An 18,792-nucleotide genomic window follows, 5' to 3' on the forward strand; every position below is an offset into this window, starting at 1 on the left:
GAAGAGCTTTAAACCAGTAGGACTCCAACTGAAATACCAAAAGCTCCATTTTTTAATTCTATTCCCATTTACGCTGTTGTAAACCTAAAGTAACTGTTGTATTGCAAGAAGAAAACATGATTATATTGTTTATACTTAAGAAACTAATGTGTATGTTTTTGTTATGAAAGGACAGCCAGAGTAGATATGCCTACTCTGATATCAACCTTCTTACTATTCTGACATTTTCTTTCTGTTTCTTTTTTCCAATAAAGTTGTAGCTCTCCAATTTAGAGGAAGTCTAACATATAAGGTTTGTTCCCTGTTAAAAGATTTCCACCTGAGCAAGCCATCCTTTCCAGACTTGTAATCTTTCAATATATCTACACTAAACAATACAGTGTGACGATAATTTCTACCTAGTTCTTAAAGAATCAGCTTGGCCACTGAGAGCAAAATAGTTCTGTTGTACAGAGCTGCTGAGGCTAACACAGCTACAGTGCTTTTGGGAGTCAGATCTGAATAAGCTAGTTCGGGAACTTCTTTACAGTACCAGTGTTCAATGTAGACATACCAAAAAAAGCTGAAGGATTGAACTGGATGGCTTGGTCGAGCATCTCTACTTTGCATTGAATTGTACAACATTTATACCCTTTGTCCATCAGAGTCACTAGAATCATTAGTCACAGAAATACATTTCAATATTTGGTGTTGTCATCACTTTGAGTGAAAGCTGTTTGGAGAAGAAATAATAAAAATTATTTCAGGAGGTTGCAGAAAGATATTTGAGAAACAAATTCGTCATTAGAGAAGAACAGAAGAGTATATAATCACATGGCAGAAAGCCAAGACTGGAAGCTGACAAATATTTCAGTATCTTTTTTTTAAAGACAATAGGGGGAAACCAAGCAAGTAGAAAGCAATGAGACTTCCTTCAGCATCAAAAAAAAAACGGACTGAAAAAGTCATTGTACAGATTTCTTTCTGCAAAAAGAAAGTTGTGCCTGTCCGACCTACTGGAGTTGTTGGAAAGTTTCTGCCATACCTTTTATATCCAAACATCCCTTGGCTAAGGAATCAGGACATTGAGACTTCTATGCTGAGTGTTTTAAACCCAGGGATTTCTGCTGTGGTAGGAAATCAAGAGCTAAACCACAAAAGGAGTCAACAAATATTATAGCAAAGACATTCCTAAAATCAGATTCTAAAGGTGTGTTGCAATGCATTGAAGTGCAGAGATCTTCAGAATAGCAGACATCAGACCTTGTAAGCAGTTATAGCTCAGCACCACCCTCTGTAAACTGGCTAGTAATGTGTTAGTGCTGCCCTGGGCCTTGACCTTATCTAGCATAAATGTCTTCTGAATTGCATGTGCTTGTGTGTCCTTTTCTAGGGCTACCATGTACAAAGTTAGCACAATGTTCAGTTATGCATAGAAAGGTTCATTTGAAAAAGTTTATTGTTGTAGCTCAAGAGACAATCAATAGGTGCCCAAATGCAAGTGCTCTGTTTTCATTTGGTGGTCCTGATCACAGTATGAATGGTATGTCATGCTATGCTATATGAACAAATTAACAGAAAATGAATTCAGTAGAACAGAGAAGGAAAAACAAGGAAAAATACAGCCTTTTTATAATCCTCCTAAAGGACAGCACACTATTCTGTGTTAGTTTTGCACCTGAGCAATAATTTTAGTGGTATGTGTTGTAAGTTCTGGCTGCATACAGACTTGTCAGGCTGACTGATTTTTAAAAAAGGTCATCTTAGACGAAAATTTTCAAACATAGTGTTTTGTATCCAGCAGTTCTTATTGTTAAACAACAATTGCAGCAGAGATTTACACTTACAGTTGTCAGTGTTTCCTTTTGTATCTTTACAGACATTAGTTGAATATGGAGCAAACGTCACTATGCAAAACCATGCAGGAAAGAAACCCTCACAAAATGCTGAGTGACACGGGCACACTATGTGTTCCCGCTACTTAGTGGTTGTGGAGATGTATGTCATTGGCCTCTCAAGTTGTGAAGCTAACTAAGCAACTAAAGGAGTAAGTGTTTGTCCTGGTTTCAGCTGGGATAGAGTTAGTTTTCTTCCTAGTAGCTGGTATAGTGCCGTGTTTTGGATTTAGGATGAGAATAATGTTGATAACACACTGATGTTTTAGTTGTTGCTAAGTAGTGCTTACGCAGAGTCAAGGACTTTTCAGCTTCCCATGCTCTGCCAGGTGCACAAGAAGCTGGGAGGGAGCATAGCGAGGACAGCTAACCCAACTGGCCAATGGGGTATTCCATACCATATGACGTCATGCTCAGCATATAAAGCTGGGGGAAGAAGAAGGAAGGGGGGACGTTCGGAGTGATGGCGTTTGTCTTCCCAAGTAACCGTTACACGTGATGGAGCCCTGCTTTCCTGGAGATGGCTGAACCCCTGCCTGCCGATGGGAAGTAGTGAAGGAATTCCTTGTTTTGCTTTGCTTGCGCACGCGGCTTTTGCTTTCCCTATTAAACTGTCTTTATCTCAACCCACGAGTTTTCTTACTTTTACTCTTCTGATTGTCTCCCCTATCCCACTGTGTGGGTAGTGAGCAAGCGGCTGTGTGGTGCTTAGTTGCTGGCTGGGCTTAAACCACGACAGTGTTTAATTCCTTTTTGGCACCCAACGTGGGGCTTGAAGGGTGCAAGATAACACCAGATTTGATTGGAATGTGCTAGATCAAATTTATAGCTGTTATTGCTGTTTAGCTATTAATCGGCAGGCTCCTGTGCTTGCCATGGGGCTTGCTTGCCTCACTGTATATTAGGGTCTTGTGCTCGTTAGTGGCTGCTTTTTGCTTTCGCTGCTTGCTGTACTGCTGTACTGCTGATCATCTTACTGTGCTGTGCCTGGGAACATTTTAATAACAGCAGTGGCCATGCGCCTGGGCTGGCAGATGGCCAGGGAATCACTGCTGTTTCTGTGCTGCTGTACTGGACAGACTGGAACTCCAGTGTGAACTCAAGTTGAAGGGACTGTGACCTGTGGATGAGTCCACGTGGGAGCAGGACACCCCGAGGTGTCTGTGGCCGTGGATAAGCCCATGCCCAAGCAGGTACATCTCGAAGCGTCTGTGGCCGTGGTTATGTCTGTGCCACAGCAGGTATACCTCTGAAGGGATTGTGGCCCAAGGATAAGTCCACCCTGGAGAAGGTACACCTCAAAGCATCTGTGGCTGTGGATGCGTCCACCTGCTGCAGCAGGTACACCTTGAAGCATCAGTGGCTGTGCATGAGGTCATGCTGGAGCACCTCAAAGCGTGTGGCCATGGATAAGCCCATGACAGGGGAGGTACACCCCTGGAGGGACTGCAGCCATGGGTAAGGCCATGTTGGAGCAGGTTTACTTCTGAAGGGACTGTGGCTGTGGGTAAGGCCACGCTGGAGCCAGTGCACCTCAAAGCGACTGTGGCTGTGGATAAGTCTATGCCGCAGCAGGTATACCCCTGGAGAGACTGTGGCTCATAGATGAGGCTCCACTTGGAGCAGGTACAACCCTAAGGGACTGCAGTCTGTGGATAAGTCCAAGCCGGTGCAGGGGCAAGGGGAGGAGTTCATTGCAATGTTAAACCCTATGGTCTGGTCCAAAGGGACCAGGGGTGGAGATTGTAATGGAAATACCTTTAAATTGTTGTAACCTGGGACTTGAGTTGCATGTTATGGGAATTACTATAGCAGAAACCCCTTGTTGCTAGCCAGGCTAGGAGCAAGGGGAGGAGTTCATTGCAATGTTAAACCCTATAAGCTGGACCAAAGGGACCAGGGGCTAAGATTGTAATGGATATACCTTTAAATTGTTGTAACTCATGATTTGAGTTGCATGTTATAGGAAGTACTATAGCAGGAACCACCTGAACCAATGGAGGACAAGCCTTACAAGAAGCAGTGCAAGTGCAGCAGTGACGCGACCTGAGCTGGCTTTGGTGCCCAATAAGTCCACGCAACACAGCACCTCTCCTGACCTCAGTGACCACCATAACAGATGGAGCCCAAAGTCATGGACTAAATGAAGTCAATGGACATTTTGAGGATATTTATGGATATTTTAAAGACATTTCACAGGGGAGGTCCATAGACTAAGGGAATGATATCTGTGTACTATATCAAAGGATGGGAAGGGGGGTTGTTGCAGCATACATGCACAGCCTTTATCATAACAGGGCAGCCCTACCATCTCTCTCTCTCTATTCATTGCATCTCCCTCTCCATTCATTGCATCTCTCTCCGTTGCCTCTCTGATATCTTCCTTCCGGCAACGATCACATGTCTGCTCACAATTCCCTTCACCTGTTTCTGTTCTTGAATCAGCTGGTACTCATTAGGCCACCTCTTAATTCTTCTCCACATTTCCCCCTTTTTTGTTTATGGTTTTATAGCATTGCCAAAGTCCTATCTGAAACTCCCGATTCCAGAATTCTTCTCCACAGGGGGTGGTGGGTAATGAGAATATATTGCATAGTGTGGGACCTGAGCATGACGTAAATGGTATGGAATAAGGGGTGGATACTGTCCTGGTTTTGGCTGGGATAGAGTTAATTTTCTTCCTAGTAGTTGGTATAGTGCTGTGTTTTGGATTTAGGATGAGAATAATGTTGACAACACACTGATGTTTTAGTTGTTGCTAAGTAGTGCTTACACAGAGTCAAGGACTTTTCAGCTTCCCATGCTCTGCCAGGTGCACAAGAAGCTGGGAGGGAGCATAGCGAGGACAGCTAACCCAACTGGCCAATGGGGTATTCCATACCATATGACGTCATGCTCAGCATATAAGGCTGGGGGGAGAAGAAGGAAGGGGGGACGTTTGGAGTGATGGTGTTTGTCTTCCCAAGTAACCGTTATGTGTGATGGAGCCCTGCTTTCCTGGAGATGGCTGAACACCTGCCTGCCAATGGGAAGTAGTGAATGAATTCCTTGTTTTGCTTTGCTTGCGTGCGCGGCTTTTGCTTTCCCTATTAAACTGTCTTTATCTCAACCCACGAGTTTTCTCACTTTTACCCTTCCGATTCTCTCCCCCATCCCACTGTGTGGGTAGTGAGCGAGTGGCTGTGTGGGGCTTAGTTGCTGGCTGGGGTTAAACCACGACAGTGTTTAATTCTTAATAGAAGGATCATTCTTAAAACAACACTCTTCCTTGTCTTCAGTTTATCAGCAGTGCCTGTTTTCTGCTTCCTGTATGTGATATTTGACAAGGCATATTTCTCCCTTATTTCTCCATGCTTTCTTATTCTCAACCATTTGCCCCTTCTCCTTTAGCAACTCAGTTTTTCAGGTGTTGTCTTGGTGTCAGTTTACTGTGAATGTAGATGAAGGGAGTGGGAGTGGAAAAGGGTATGTGTGAAATATCCATATCTTTATATATATGTAAGCAATCCTCACCCTTTTCCCCTTGAATAGCTTGGGATCACATCATTCCTAATCATATTTTCTGTTCGCATAGCATGTATTTATATACAGTGAGTGGCTCTTCCCAGTTACAGTACTGCATGTTGATGTTGGTGTTGTCCCTCAAACAGGGTTCGTTACCCGGAGTGCAATAAGCCAATCTCACACACAGAGCCGAGATATTTGTTTCTTTCATGTCTGCGCAGAGATGGGTGCTGGGTGGTAACTCCACAAAGCTGGCACACCAAAATACAAAACAAGTCCTTATTTATATCTTAAAATCAGCTAGCTACCACCCATTCTACAAACAGATTGGTTATTATAATTTTCTCATTACCATTTTGCTTTGTCATTCTCAACATTAACTGCGCATGTTCAGTGGGTAAGGGGCTTAATGTGGTAGGGGGAGATTTCAGCAGTGGAGGTGTGGTTTTCATATTATAATTAGGATAGGTTAACTTAGGACATGATCTTTGAGGAACTTGGCACAATTTTTACAGTTTGAAAGTCACTTCATTTATCTCAAGTTCATGCCTACTGGTTCACGACCATCCGTTCCTTTCTTGTTCTAAAAATCAATTTATCAATATGTTATATTATAACAATTCCCATATTATTTTAATTAATTATTTACAAGATTTAGCAGCTTTCCCATGTAACCATACTACATTGGGAGGAATAATAGAAATAGTAGTTGGAAGGTTATTTTGGACTTGGAAGGTTCCCAAAGTCCACAGTGGCTACTCAGGAAATATCCTATGTTCTGTTTTTTCTTCATAGGAGCTGGCTTGAGTACTTTAGTATGCTTTTAAATAAATTATCTATAAAGAATCTGGTATTTTGAAACATGAAGTATGCAATTGCTTGCTTTTATTGTGGGTACAGTTACTGTGACTAAGCATGTCAATTGCCTCATAAGATGAGACTCTCGGAAAACATCAGCACTAACTTAATTCTTGGTTCCCACTTAAGTACATGATCAAGTGCTCGTTGACTACCACAGGCCATGAAAATAACTTTTGAAAATCCCATATTTAGTGGAGACCATATCATTTTATGCAAGCAGCATGTGGTTAATACAGTTTTTAGTTGTAGACTGGATATCTTGAAAATAAAGGTAAAAATGATCTGTTTATTGTTTATTCTCCCTTTTGGTATAAACAGGGATCTGTTTTGTACTGTATTTACAACAGAAAGAGTGTGCAGTAGCAGTCTGCTCTGTCATTACAGAATACCTCGCTGCATTTGAAGTATGCTTGGTTTTATGTTTGTACCTCTAAGCATTTATGTTATAAAGGCATTTTCTCTAAGTGGTATCTTCACTCTGCATTTACATTTATACTCTCACAAATGCAAAACAGTGAACTTGGAATTATCATAATTTTCGCGATTTTCATAATTTTACAGTCTGAGAGTGTTCACTTGATATTTCAAAAAAAACCACACTAAAATATACAAATCAGCTTCTATAAAGAAAAAAACAGAGCATAGGATATTTCCTGAGTAGCCTGCATCAGCATCTCACTCATCTCAATAAGAAATGAGATTTATTTTCCATATAACTTGGCAGAAATAAAAACAAGACGTAGAAATGGCAACCATGGGTTCTCCATGTTTCAGTTCTCTTCAGTGCTCTCTCAATACTTGGTATGTGTTACCTCTCATATATGAAAGACAGACTTGTTATATCAGTCAGCAGGCTGTTTATCCCCATAGAAATAGAGCCTAGTTCTGATTTTCCTTATAAGAGCATTAACACTTTTCCAAGCCCTCCCTTTGTCATCTCTTGGCCTATAAGCATAGGAAGTCATTTAAATGATTCGTATTTGCCTCCTGATAGGTTCATTTGCTTGCCTCAGCTGGAATTAAATCTGCTTTCTTTCAGCAGCCCATTTTTTCAGGCTTCAGATTTAGCTCCACTAAGTGCAGCAGCAGCCTTTTCTTCTGTATGGCTATTTGGGCAGCAGCCTCAGGCCCTGAGTAGGTTCTGATAGAAGCAATGCACAATGCTCAGAGATCCATGCTCAGGAGTCAGAGGGAATGGTGGAAGAAGACTCTTGCCCTGTTTTGCAGCCCCATCAGCAGGGGCTGCATAGAAATCAAAGGAGGTATTCATGGCATGAAGGATGCACTTGGGGCAGCTTCTCAAGGAGCCTTACCTCTAGCATAGCAGGAGAATTCATTGGCCACAGCACCTCTGAAGAACTCAGAAGCATCAGATAGCAACAAATAGAAGTCCAGTCTAAGGCACTTCAAACTGCTGTTGCATAGGAAAGGCTCCAACTTGTGCAGCTATGCTGGCTTTGCTATATTTTCTCTACCTGCTTCTGCTGGTATTAATGGGCATCGTTCTAGAGACAGAGGAGTTATGACTGGATCATGATGGATTATTTGAATGGTCAGAGAAGTACTATCAACTCAGGAGACCTTCATCTGTCTCCCAACCTTCCCTCAGTTGCTGTAAGCATGAGTTGGTCATGCAAGCTGTCATTAGATTTCTTCCTGGGCTCCTTATCAGACAGGAATAAGAGCCTCTCTCTGGTAACACTGTACATCCCCAACCACAGAAAGATTGGAACAATTGATATTGTGCTAGAACAGCAGCACACTTGACCACACTTTCCTTAAGGAAAGCCCACATAAAGATTGCTTTCAAAAGAAACTGCCTTAGACCAGTGTCACAACCTGAAGGGTTACGCGGCCTGTGGATGTATAGAGATCACGACCGCGGGTTCGCAGGATTCCATAATACACAAGGACACGGAGGCTTTTATCCTCTAAATTTCTCTACTTTATTACAGATTACCACAAATACCACAAAAATCACCACCATTTTCAGAGATTTCCTTCCCCAACAACTGGTACAGGATTTTATCTGAGTCTTCAGCTTTTATCTTGGACTGAGTGCAGTTAGAAGATCCCAGGCTACCAAGAATCTGAATCGCATCTTGGGTGTTCAGTTTACTTTTTGGTAGAGAAAATTCATCTGCTTCAGATGGTTTCCACTGGGGTTTGCCAGAAGCAGGAGATGATGGCGAGCTTAAAGAAAAAAGGGGAGGAAAAATTTTCAATACAACAGCCAAATCAATGCTCATATAAAATGTGAAACTGCCATTTCCAGTGTACATGTCTGTCTCAGTTTATTGTTACTTATCCTCCTCATCGCTACTCACATGGAATTCATTATGATGCTACAGAGAAGATTACACAGGGAAGGTTGTAATCCTGCTTCCATTCCTAATTAGGATTTGAGTCTCTTTTACATAGAAAAACTTAGAATGGTTATTTCAATGCCAAAGATGACTTTCTGAGGAAAATTTTAGAGACACTACTGTTCCCTATTTGTGGGAGCGGATGTGTTTTAAAAGGTGGAAAAACCCAAAAGGTCAAATGCCTACTATCCAAGTCACATCATAATATGAAAGTAACTTATTCTAAATACTGGAAAAATATCAGCTCTCTGCATAGAAGTGATTTCATAAATCTAAACTTCATTTGGTATTAATAATAGCCATATCAGACCTCATAAAAAGTCAGGGCTCTTCACACTCAAAACCTTTTCAGATATGAAATACTGAAAAGTGTGCAAAAGGTGCCATGAATTTATTTCAATACTATTAGAATAATAAATTAAATTTAGAACTCCAAAAGTTATATAGTGAGGAAACAGCAATCTCGGGTCTGATTTGCAAAGAATGTAAATTACAGAGACGATTTCTTTCCCTGTGACATATGCCAGAGCTCATGGTACTCCATATTCTTATTATAAACCACTTTTCTGCTGAGCAAGGATAAAGTGGCAAAATTAAGGTTAATGTGAGCCAGTGAATCCATAAATCTCATTTCCTTTTTTCCAATCAACTTCTATTATAATGAGTCCATAGTTCTAAGAGTGTACAAAATTTACATATAGAATAGAATAGAATAACCTGAGTTGGAAGGGACCCACGAGGATCATCGAGTCCAACTCCTGACTCCACACAGGGCAACCTAAAAGTTAAACCATATATCTAAGAGCATTGTCCAAATGCTTCTTGAACACCGATAGGCTTGGGGCCATGAACGACTTCCCTGGGGAGCTTGTTCCAGTGCTTGACCACCCTCTCAGTGAAGAACTTCTTCCTAATATCCAATCTGAACTTCCCCTGACGCAGCTTTAAGCCATTCCCTCGTGTCCTATCACCGGACACCAGAGAGGAGAGATCAGCACCTCCCTCTCTGCTCCCCCTCAAGAGGAAGTTGTAGACAGCAATGAGGTCACCACTCGGTCTCCTCTTCTATAAGCTGAACAAACCTAGGATCCTCAGATGCTCCTCATAAGTCATGCCCTCTAGTCCTTTCACCATCTTTGTTGTCCTCCTTTGGACACATTCTAATATTTTTATATCCTTCTTATATTGTGGAGCCCAAAATGTCTCTATAGAATCATAGAATCATAGAATCATTAAGGTTGGAAAAGACCTCTAAGATCATCGAGTCCAACCGTCATTCTTCATTCCTGTTTGTGAGGTGACCGACCTCATCAAGTAATGGACCAGTGTTTTCTTTAGTCCTCATTTTGCTGTTAATATACTTAAAAAAGCCCTTTTTGTTGTCCTTCACAGTAATGGCCAGCTTCAACTCCAATTGAGCTTTGGCCATACGAATTTTCTCACTACAGAGGCGAACAGCATCTCTGTAGTCCTCCTGTGTCGCGTGTCCTTGCTTCCAAAGTCCATACACTTTCTTTTTCTAAGTTCCAGAAGGAGATCCCTGTTCAGCCAAGCTGGCCTTCTGCCCCGCTTGCTTTACTTCCAACATATTGGAATTGCCTGCTCCTGTGCTCTTAAGAGATGGCTCTTAAAAAGTGACCAGCATTCATGGACCCCAATACCTTCAAAAGCAGATTCCCAGGGGACCTTGTGTGCTGGTTTCGGCTGGGATAGGGTTAAATTTCTTCCTAGTGCTGTGTTTTGGATTTAGTATGAGGAGAATGTTGATAACACACTGATGTTTTCAGTTGTTGCTAAGTGCCCTCCTAGTCCAAGGACAGCTCCTGTGCCTACTGACTGAGCTAGGTACACAAGGTGGGAGGGAACATAATCAGGACAGCCAGGCCAGCTGGCTAATGGGGTATTCCATACCATGTGACGTCATGCTCAGTATATGAAGGGTAGGCGTGATCCAGGAAGTAGCGATCGCTACTTGGTTATTGGTCAGCGCGGGTGGTGAGCAATTGCATTGTGCATCACTCATTTTGTATATTTTATCATTATCATTGTTGGAGTGACCATGGGTCGGAATAGGAGCGCGTTCCCGGAGTAATGAGGAGTCCCAATGTGGGTATGGTCATTCTCCTTTATTTCAAGATATTGTGCTACTTTTATAAGCCAGCCACAGTAACACGCGCACCTCCGAATCCTCTATTGGTTTACAGTCAGCAAGCACACGAATCTTAACATACACAGATTGGTCAAAAGCAGGTGTCCACGCGAACGCTTCCTGCGCCTGCATTCCGTTACATAATCTACTGATATTTACATTCCTCAGCCTGTTTTTCCTACTCTACTATCACTTCAGAGACTCTAAAACTACAATTGCTCTTTAGCAGCCTTATACTATTGCTAACAAATCCTCAGTGCTTGGAATGTTCATAGGATGACCGTTATTTAATAAAAATCCCTCCACAAATTCCCCCTTTTTGTTTTTGAACAATCCAAGCCTGATTTACTACTTTCGATACAGCCTTTTTTATACAACTAAAAGCAATACAAAAGCATACACACAATATTAAGATGATAATCAATATACGCAAGCCTTCTTTTATCAGAGCTATCAGCCATTGCAGCAACTCTCTAAAAATATTCATGAGCCATTCATCTAAAATGCCATGATTTTGTGGTATCATGCTTACATGGTTTTTTAACCATTGTAATTGTTTATGTGTAGACTCACCATGATCGGATAGGTTCATGCAACACATAAACTCTTCTACCCAGAAACCAGGCACACCAAACAGGTTCTGAAAGGCTCAGTTGCCATAGCAAGAGACAAAACAAAACGCAGATTGATCTGTTTTGTTTGCCCAGGTAACCTCTTCTTGTGAGAGTGCAGGCTTCACCGCTCGGCTAGGCACCCATATTGGTCCCTTATCTGTGGAAACACACATGTATCCTCTTCCATTAAATATTACCGAAACTGGGCCCAGCCACATGCCGGTGATTGGGTCTCGATACATTACTTTTAGTTTCGGAAGCGTTGTATGAGAGTTAAACTTAAGGTTTTGGTGATGGATTATAATCGATGGCTCTTCTCTGTCTCCCATCAGACACAAATAATTTAGGGTAAATAGGACTTTATGCAGTCTCATCTGCGGGTCCTTTTCTTCCTCCTTTTGCTTTGCTAGATAGTCCTTCAATACCTGATGCATGCGTTCTACAAGGCTCTGCCCCGTCGGTGAGTGTGGGATGCCAGCAATATGCTTGACCCCCCATCTCATCAGAAAGGTTCTCAACTTCTGACTGGTGTAAGCAGGGCCATTGTCTGTTTTCAGTTGTTCTGGCACACCCAACACCGCGAAGCAAGCAAGGAGGTGCTTACACACATGATGAGCCTTCTCACCCGATAAAGCCGTGGCCCATATTACTTTAGAAAAGGTATCTATGGTGACATGCACATATTTGAGCTGCCCAAATTCAGCAATGTGAGTGACGTCAGTCTGCCAGAGCTCTAAAGCCTTGAGACCTTTTGGATTAACGCCCAGCCCTATTCCAGGTCCATGATTTCCACACTTGGGACAGGCCTGTATGATAGAGCGAGCTTCGTTTTCTGATAACCCATATTGCCTTCTTAAACCCTTTGAGTTTTGATGAAATATTTCATGACCCTGCCTAGCTTGTAAAAATTTATCTACAGGTGGTACATGACACGCTGGACTGACAAGATTGTCCGCTATCTGATTGCCTTGTCCTAAACCCAACTCCCATTGATGGCTACGGATATGAATAACACAACACGGAGCCGCTCGCTGGGAGATGGTTGATCTTAATTGAATAAATAATTTCCCTAGCTGAGGATTATTTGTTTCCCTAATCAGCGCATCTTGAATTCTTGGTATAAGCCCAGCTACATATAGAGAATCAGTCACCACATTCAAAGGATGATCAGGCCAGTTCCCTAATGCCCATACCACCGCCATTAATTCTAAAGTCTGTAAGGTATCTCCAGCTTGCCCTTGCAAAATCTTTTTGCACCATTGATCTGTTTCCCACCATACACATGCAGCTTGTCTAGAGCGTTTTCCCGCATCTGTGTATACCGTCAACCCCTCGAGTATCAGGCTAACAATCACTTTAGGTTTTTCTAGCCACTGATTTCGTTTTAGAATCTGCCACAATTTCCCTTGAGGTTGCTGAGAATGCACCTTTCTGCTAAATCCTAACAGAGATTCTTGAATGGCCAGCATGTGACGTATCCACCATTCTAAATCTACAGCGTTAACAGGAATACTGATGTCTGCTGGTTCCTGTCCTGTCAGCTCTATAATTCGCGTTCTCCCTTTTCGGATTAATTCCCCTACGGCTTCAGGACGAGTTTGTATACTGAAACGTGGTTGTACCCGTAAGAAAACCCATTCCAAAATTTGAAAAAGGGAGGAATTTGGCGAGTTATCATTACTGTTGTTGTCAATGGCAATCACGGAGTTCATTCCCTGTTGTCCCTTCATCTCCCCCTTCTTGTTTTGCCATTGACATATAACGGCAAAAGGTGATTCTTCGGTGTTACAGATAAGCAAAGAGAGTGGCAGTTCAAGGATTCTTCTTGCAGTCCAGGCTATAGTAAGTTTGTTTATAATGTGCTGTAAGGCTACATGATGTTTGTCCGTCATATGAATTTCAGCTGCAGGCTGAGTGCCACGCAGTAATTCAGTTAGTGGTTTAATGTCTGCATTGGTAATGCCAGCGCAATTGCGAACCCATTGGATGTCGCCTAAGACCGTTTGCACATCAGCCAATGTTTTAAGAGGAGTTTTTAGTGCTATTTTTTGAGGACGAATTTTTGCCTGTTCAATGATCCACCCTAGGTATTTCCAAGGTGGAGACCTCTGGATCTTTTCTGGTGCAATTACAAGTCCCTTGTCTGCTAGCATGGTTGTTAATTGTTGTATATGATGCACTTCAAAAGGAACTTGTTGACAACACAAAATATCATCCATATAATGATAGATGATAGTTTCAGGCCATTTTTCTCTTATCGGTTGCAGTGCCCAGGCGACATATAATTGACACAATGTAGGAGAGTTTTTCATCCCTTGTGGAAGTACCACCCACTCATACCGCTCTGCTGGTGCTGCTTTATTTATCGAGGGTATGGAAAAGGCAAATCTCTGAGTGTCCTGAGGGTGTAGTGGGATTGTGAAAAAGCAGTCCTTTAAATCAACTATAAGTATGTGCCAATTTTCAGGTAACATATTAGGTGATGGCATTCCAGGTTGTAAGGCTCCCATAGGCAACATTTGGTCATTTATTTTCCTCAAATCATGTAGTAAACGCCACTTCCCACTTTTCTTAGGGATGACAAAAATAGGAGTATTCCATGGACTGACAGATGGTTTGATATGTCCCTCTATAAGTTGTTCGGATACCAGTTGTTTAGTTATTTGCAATCGCTCTTTAGTCATGGGCCACTGGTCAACCCAAACAGGGTCATTGGAGATCCATGTTAACGGTGGGTTGGGCGATTGCTCCCCAGTGCCCATGACTAAAAATGCTTTGTAGTCAGCATTGCCCCGATCTGACTGAGAACATCACGTCCGATTAATGCCTCCAAATTTCCAGGGAGTGACAAAACATGGACCTTCAGTGTTGCCCTCTGGCCTTCTGGGAAACTCTCTTGAACCGGTTTACTACTTATATATGAGGCTGAGTTCCCTCCCACTCCTGCAATTAATGCCTTTGGGGTTTCTATTTCCCACTGCAACGGCCAATTTGCTCGATTTATAATAGTTATGTCGGCCCCAGTGTCCAACATTGCATTTATTCTTATTGAAAGGTTCTCCTGACTCAAAGTCACAGTTTCGAGTGGGCGATGGTCTAATTTTGTAGTGAAACATACAGCAGGTCCAGTAGAACCAAATCCTTTACACCCACGTTCTTCCCAATCTTGGTTTGATTGACTTAAAGGATTTTTAAAAGCTAATATCTGGGCTATCCGACTGCCTTTTGGGATGAAGAGAGGAGGACTTATTGTATAGGCCATAATATGAATTTGACCAGTATAGTCTGCATCAATGACTCCAGGAATTACGATCAATCCTTTTATTCCTGCAGAAGATCGACCTAAAAGGATTCCACCTATCCTATTACTATCAGCTACTAAAGGCCCTACTGCATTGCTAGGGATTTTGCACACTTCTGTATTGGTTAAAGTGAAATCTATTGTTGTTTCCAGGTCGACTCCCAAACTTCCTTTGGTGGCAGCCGAGTGTTTTAGTAAAAACCCTGATTGCTGCTGTTGTTCTGAGGGGACATTTGTTTCTGCACGCGGCCTCTCCTCGCGCTCAATTTGAAGTTTCCCGAACAGGCCTTAGTAGCATGGGTATTTTTTTGACACCTATCACACCATACGGGAGCACGACAATTTCGCTTGCTATGCCCCTGTTCCCCGCAACGATAGCAGATGCCTTTAAAGGGCTGAACTATTCCTGGAGAGTGTTTTCGCCTAACAACAGCTGCCAATGGTTGTACTACTTCTTTGACAGCACTTTGCAGCACAGCTGCCATCGACTCATTTTGTTGTTGAACTCCTGCTCTTTCCACCCGAGAAAGCATTTCTTCCACTCCTGCCCCTTTGGGCAGACTGGCTAGAATGGCCCTGGTAGTGTTATTGGCGTTATCAAAGGCCAAAATTCTAAACATTTGTTGTTTATTGTCCTCTCCCAAATCCGGGTGGTTCATTACTGCATCCCAAAGCCTATCAATAAAGTTGCTATACTTCTCAGTTGCACCTTGCGTCACCGAGCTGAAAGAAGGGCCTTCCGATCCTGGTAAGGAAAGAAACGCATCTAAAGCAAGCTTAGAAGATAACTGTAACATATTGACAGGAAAAGTTAGTTGGACATTTATATCCGCATAACGTCCCCCACCAATGAGCATTTCTGCTGTGATCCCATATAATGGATCCCCTGGCTGTTGATGTTGGGCAGCAGCATTCACTGCCCTCTGAGACCATGACGATCCCCATAACAAAAACTGTGTAGGTGTCAACAGAAGCCTCATCAGACTTTGACAATCATAGGGACACATCAAATCAGCAGAAAAAATCCAAATAACAATCTGTCGTGAGGCTTCCGATTTAACACCATACTGCGATATAGTATTTTTGGCTTGTTGTAGAATCTTCCAATCATGCGGTTCCCATTTTCCTTGACCGTTGTACTGTACCACCGGAAAAGCCATGGGGCCAACGTTGGATACAACTCCCCACTGTCCATCCAAAATAGCATCCCGAACAACTGCACTCCATCGGCCAGGATGGGTAGCCGTGGTAGGTCCGGAGAAACAGGGTGGCAAGTTGTCTCTCGAACCGGCGGTTGACCAAGGTTCTCCTTTTTTGCTGAGTCTGTGTAGTCAAGTCCTTTAGTTGTTGCACAACCTCTTTTAACAGCTGATTAATACTGTCTGTTGAATTTTTCTCTTTTCCGCTAGATGGCGGTGTGGCAGCACCGGAGGAATCATTGGAGAGTGGCAAGGGGGGGTGGAGAGGAGGGGCGGTGGGAGGAGGGCGGCACGTTTCCCCGCCTTGAATCGGGGGGGTGGGTGGAGCTGGCCACTCCTCCCCCTTCATGCCCAGCGGTTGCTCTTCCGCTTTCGCCTCACACTGCTGCTCCGCTTTAGCTCCGGCAACTTCCGGCTGCTGTGGCGCAGATGATATTGTCGGGCAAGATGGTGAACATAGACTGTCGGGCGTTTTTAAGTCCTGCTCAACTTTATCGCGCAATTCGGCAACAGTCTTACAGGTGGACCCCATCATACCCTTCACAGCAGGCAGCCCAAAAAATCGCGCGAAAGGTCCCGCCTTGGATTCCATGCTCTTAGACTGTTCCGGCATGGGGTCCGGAGCCAGCATCTGAACAGCCGCACACGCCACCTCCCGTTCAGCTTTCATAGCTTTTAAAGTGTCTAGTACGTCTCCCCACAAGTCTGACACAGACTTAATGTCCTTCTCAAATTTTTTATCACCTCCAGTAAGCTTCTGCCACATTAGTTCTCCCAGCTCCCGCCATTCAAGCACAGAAAACGACGTGTGAGTGTCTTTAAAATGTCCCAAACGTTGTCCTAACTTAATTAGCTTGATAAGCTGTTTCACTGTTGTCTCGATCCCTCTCTTAGAGAGTAGTCCTACGAGCAACGCAGCTGCTGCCTCATTCTCCATAATAGCAGCGCACCCTCTGGGAGGCAGTTGGCCACTCTGCACCGATATCTATTCTATCTGTTTGAGCAATAGAATAGTACAACTCCCAGTCGCTGGTTTCCCACTCCCCTTCTCTCGCTGTGCTTACCGCAGTCTCGAAGAATTGTAGTCTCTGCTACCAGACCTCTGGGTTATGAGCCCAGCACGTTTCCGCATCCTCTGCTACCAGATGTTGGAGTGACCCGGGGTCGGAATAGGAGCGCGTTCCCGGAGTAATGAGGAGTCCCAATGTGGGTATGGTCATTCTCCTTTATTTCAAGATATTGTGCTACTTTTATAAGCTAGCCACAGTAACACGCGCACCTACGAATCCTCTATTGGTTTACAGTCAGCAAGCACACGAATCTTAACATACACAAATTGGTCAAAAGCAGGTGTCCACGCGAACGCTTCCTGCGCCTGCATTCCGTTACATAATCTACTGATATTTACATTCCTCAGCCTGTTTTTCCTACTCTACTATCACTTCAGAGACTCTAAAACTACAATTGCTCTTTAGCAGCCTTATACTATTACTAACAAATCCTCAGTGCTTGGAATGTTCATAGGATGACCGTTATTTAATAAAAATCCCTCCACATATCATTATTATTTTCCCTTTTTTTTCTGTTCTATTAAACTGTCTTTATCTCAACCCACGAGTTTCTCTCACTCTTACCCTTCCAATTCTCTCCCCGTCCCGCTGGGGGTGGGGGGAGTGAGTGAGCGGCTGCGTGGTATTTGGCTGCCTGCCAGGTTAAACCACGACAGTCCTTTTTGGCGCCCCACGTGGGGCTCGAAGGGTTGAGATAACGACACATCTGACCCGAACGGGTTAAAACAAATTTGTTGTAAGCATTCATTATATCAGTTTAGTACTCTATGTTCACAATGTTGATTTATTTGCTCTCAGAGTTTTTGGATCTGTTTTTGGAGTTGTATATAGCACCTTACTGGCTCTCTATACTGCTGATTATCAGTTTGTATGTGGGGTTGGTCATCTCTGGGAAATGGATTAAGGTCATTGCTTTGCTATACTGTGTGACCTGGCTTTATGTTATGATAAAATTATTGGTCACGAGCCTGTACTCAGCACTGCCATCATTCCTGTTCTTCGGGAGCTACCTTTTGGAAACTATTAATAATTACACTTCTTACGTCTTCACCTCAGAGGATGAATTTAGTGGGGAGACAGGATGGGACACTTTCCCCCACTTGTTCACCTTCCCCTCCATATCTTCAGAAACTCCTTTTTCTTCTATCCTCTTCATGAAGACGTCCACAATATTCCCTGAGAATTTTGAATATCCTTGGGATGTTCAAATGAGCATGTTCATATTGCTATGTCTTCTGAATGTGGTTCAGGCCTTGTTTAGAGTTAAACAACTATTCAGGAATACTGTCCAGAGATCAACCCCAGCAACAGACACGGTGACTACTCAAACCCCCACGACAGGCACTGTAGCTACTTCAACCCGCACAACAACCACTGTGGCTACTCAAACCCCTGCGACAGGCACCGTGGCTACTTCAACCCCCACAACAACCACTATGGCTACTCAGACCCCGGCAACAGTCACTACAGTTACTCCAACCCCTGCAACAGGCACTGCAGCTACTCAAACTCCGCCAACAGTCACTGCAGTTACTCCAATCAGTGCGACAAGCACTGCAGCCACTCAAACCCCGGCAACAGTCACTACAATTACTCCAACCCTCGCGACAGGCACTGCAGCTACCCAAACCCTCGTGACGGGTACTACAGCTGAACCAGAGGACCAACCGTCGCTGGTATCCGTCGCCCCTGTACAGAAGAAGAAATCTTTGAAGCGGAAGTCAGGTCGTGTAGAAAAGGATGATGGAAAACCAGGGCCGTCACGAGGAGGGGAGGAGGAAGAGGAAGAAATAAACGAGACGGAAACCACCCGATCCTTATCCCTGAATGAGTTGCGAGATATGCGGAAAGATT

Source organism: Calonectris borealis, chromosome W, assembly GCF_964195595.1.
Source record: "Calonectris borealis chromosome W, bCalBor7.hap1.2, whole genome shotgun sequence".
Classification (NCBI taxonomy): domain Eukaryota; kingdom Metazoa; phylum Chordata; class Aves; order Procellariiformes; family Procellariidae; genus Calonectris; species Calonectris borealis.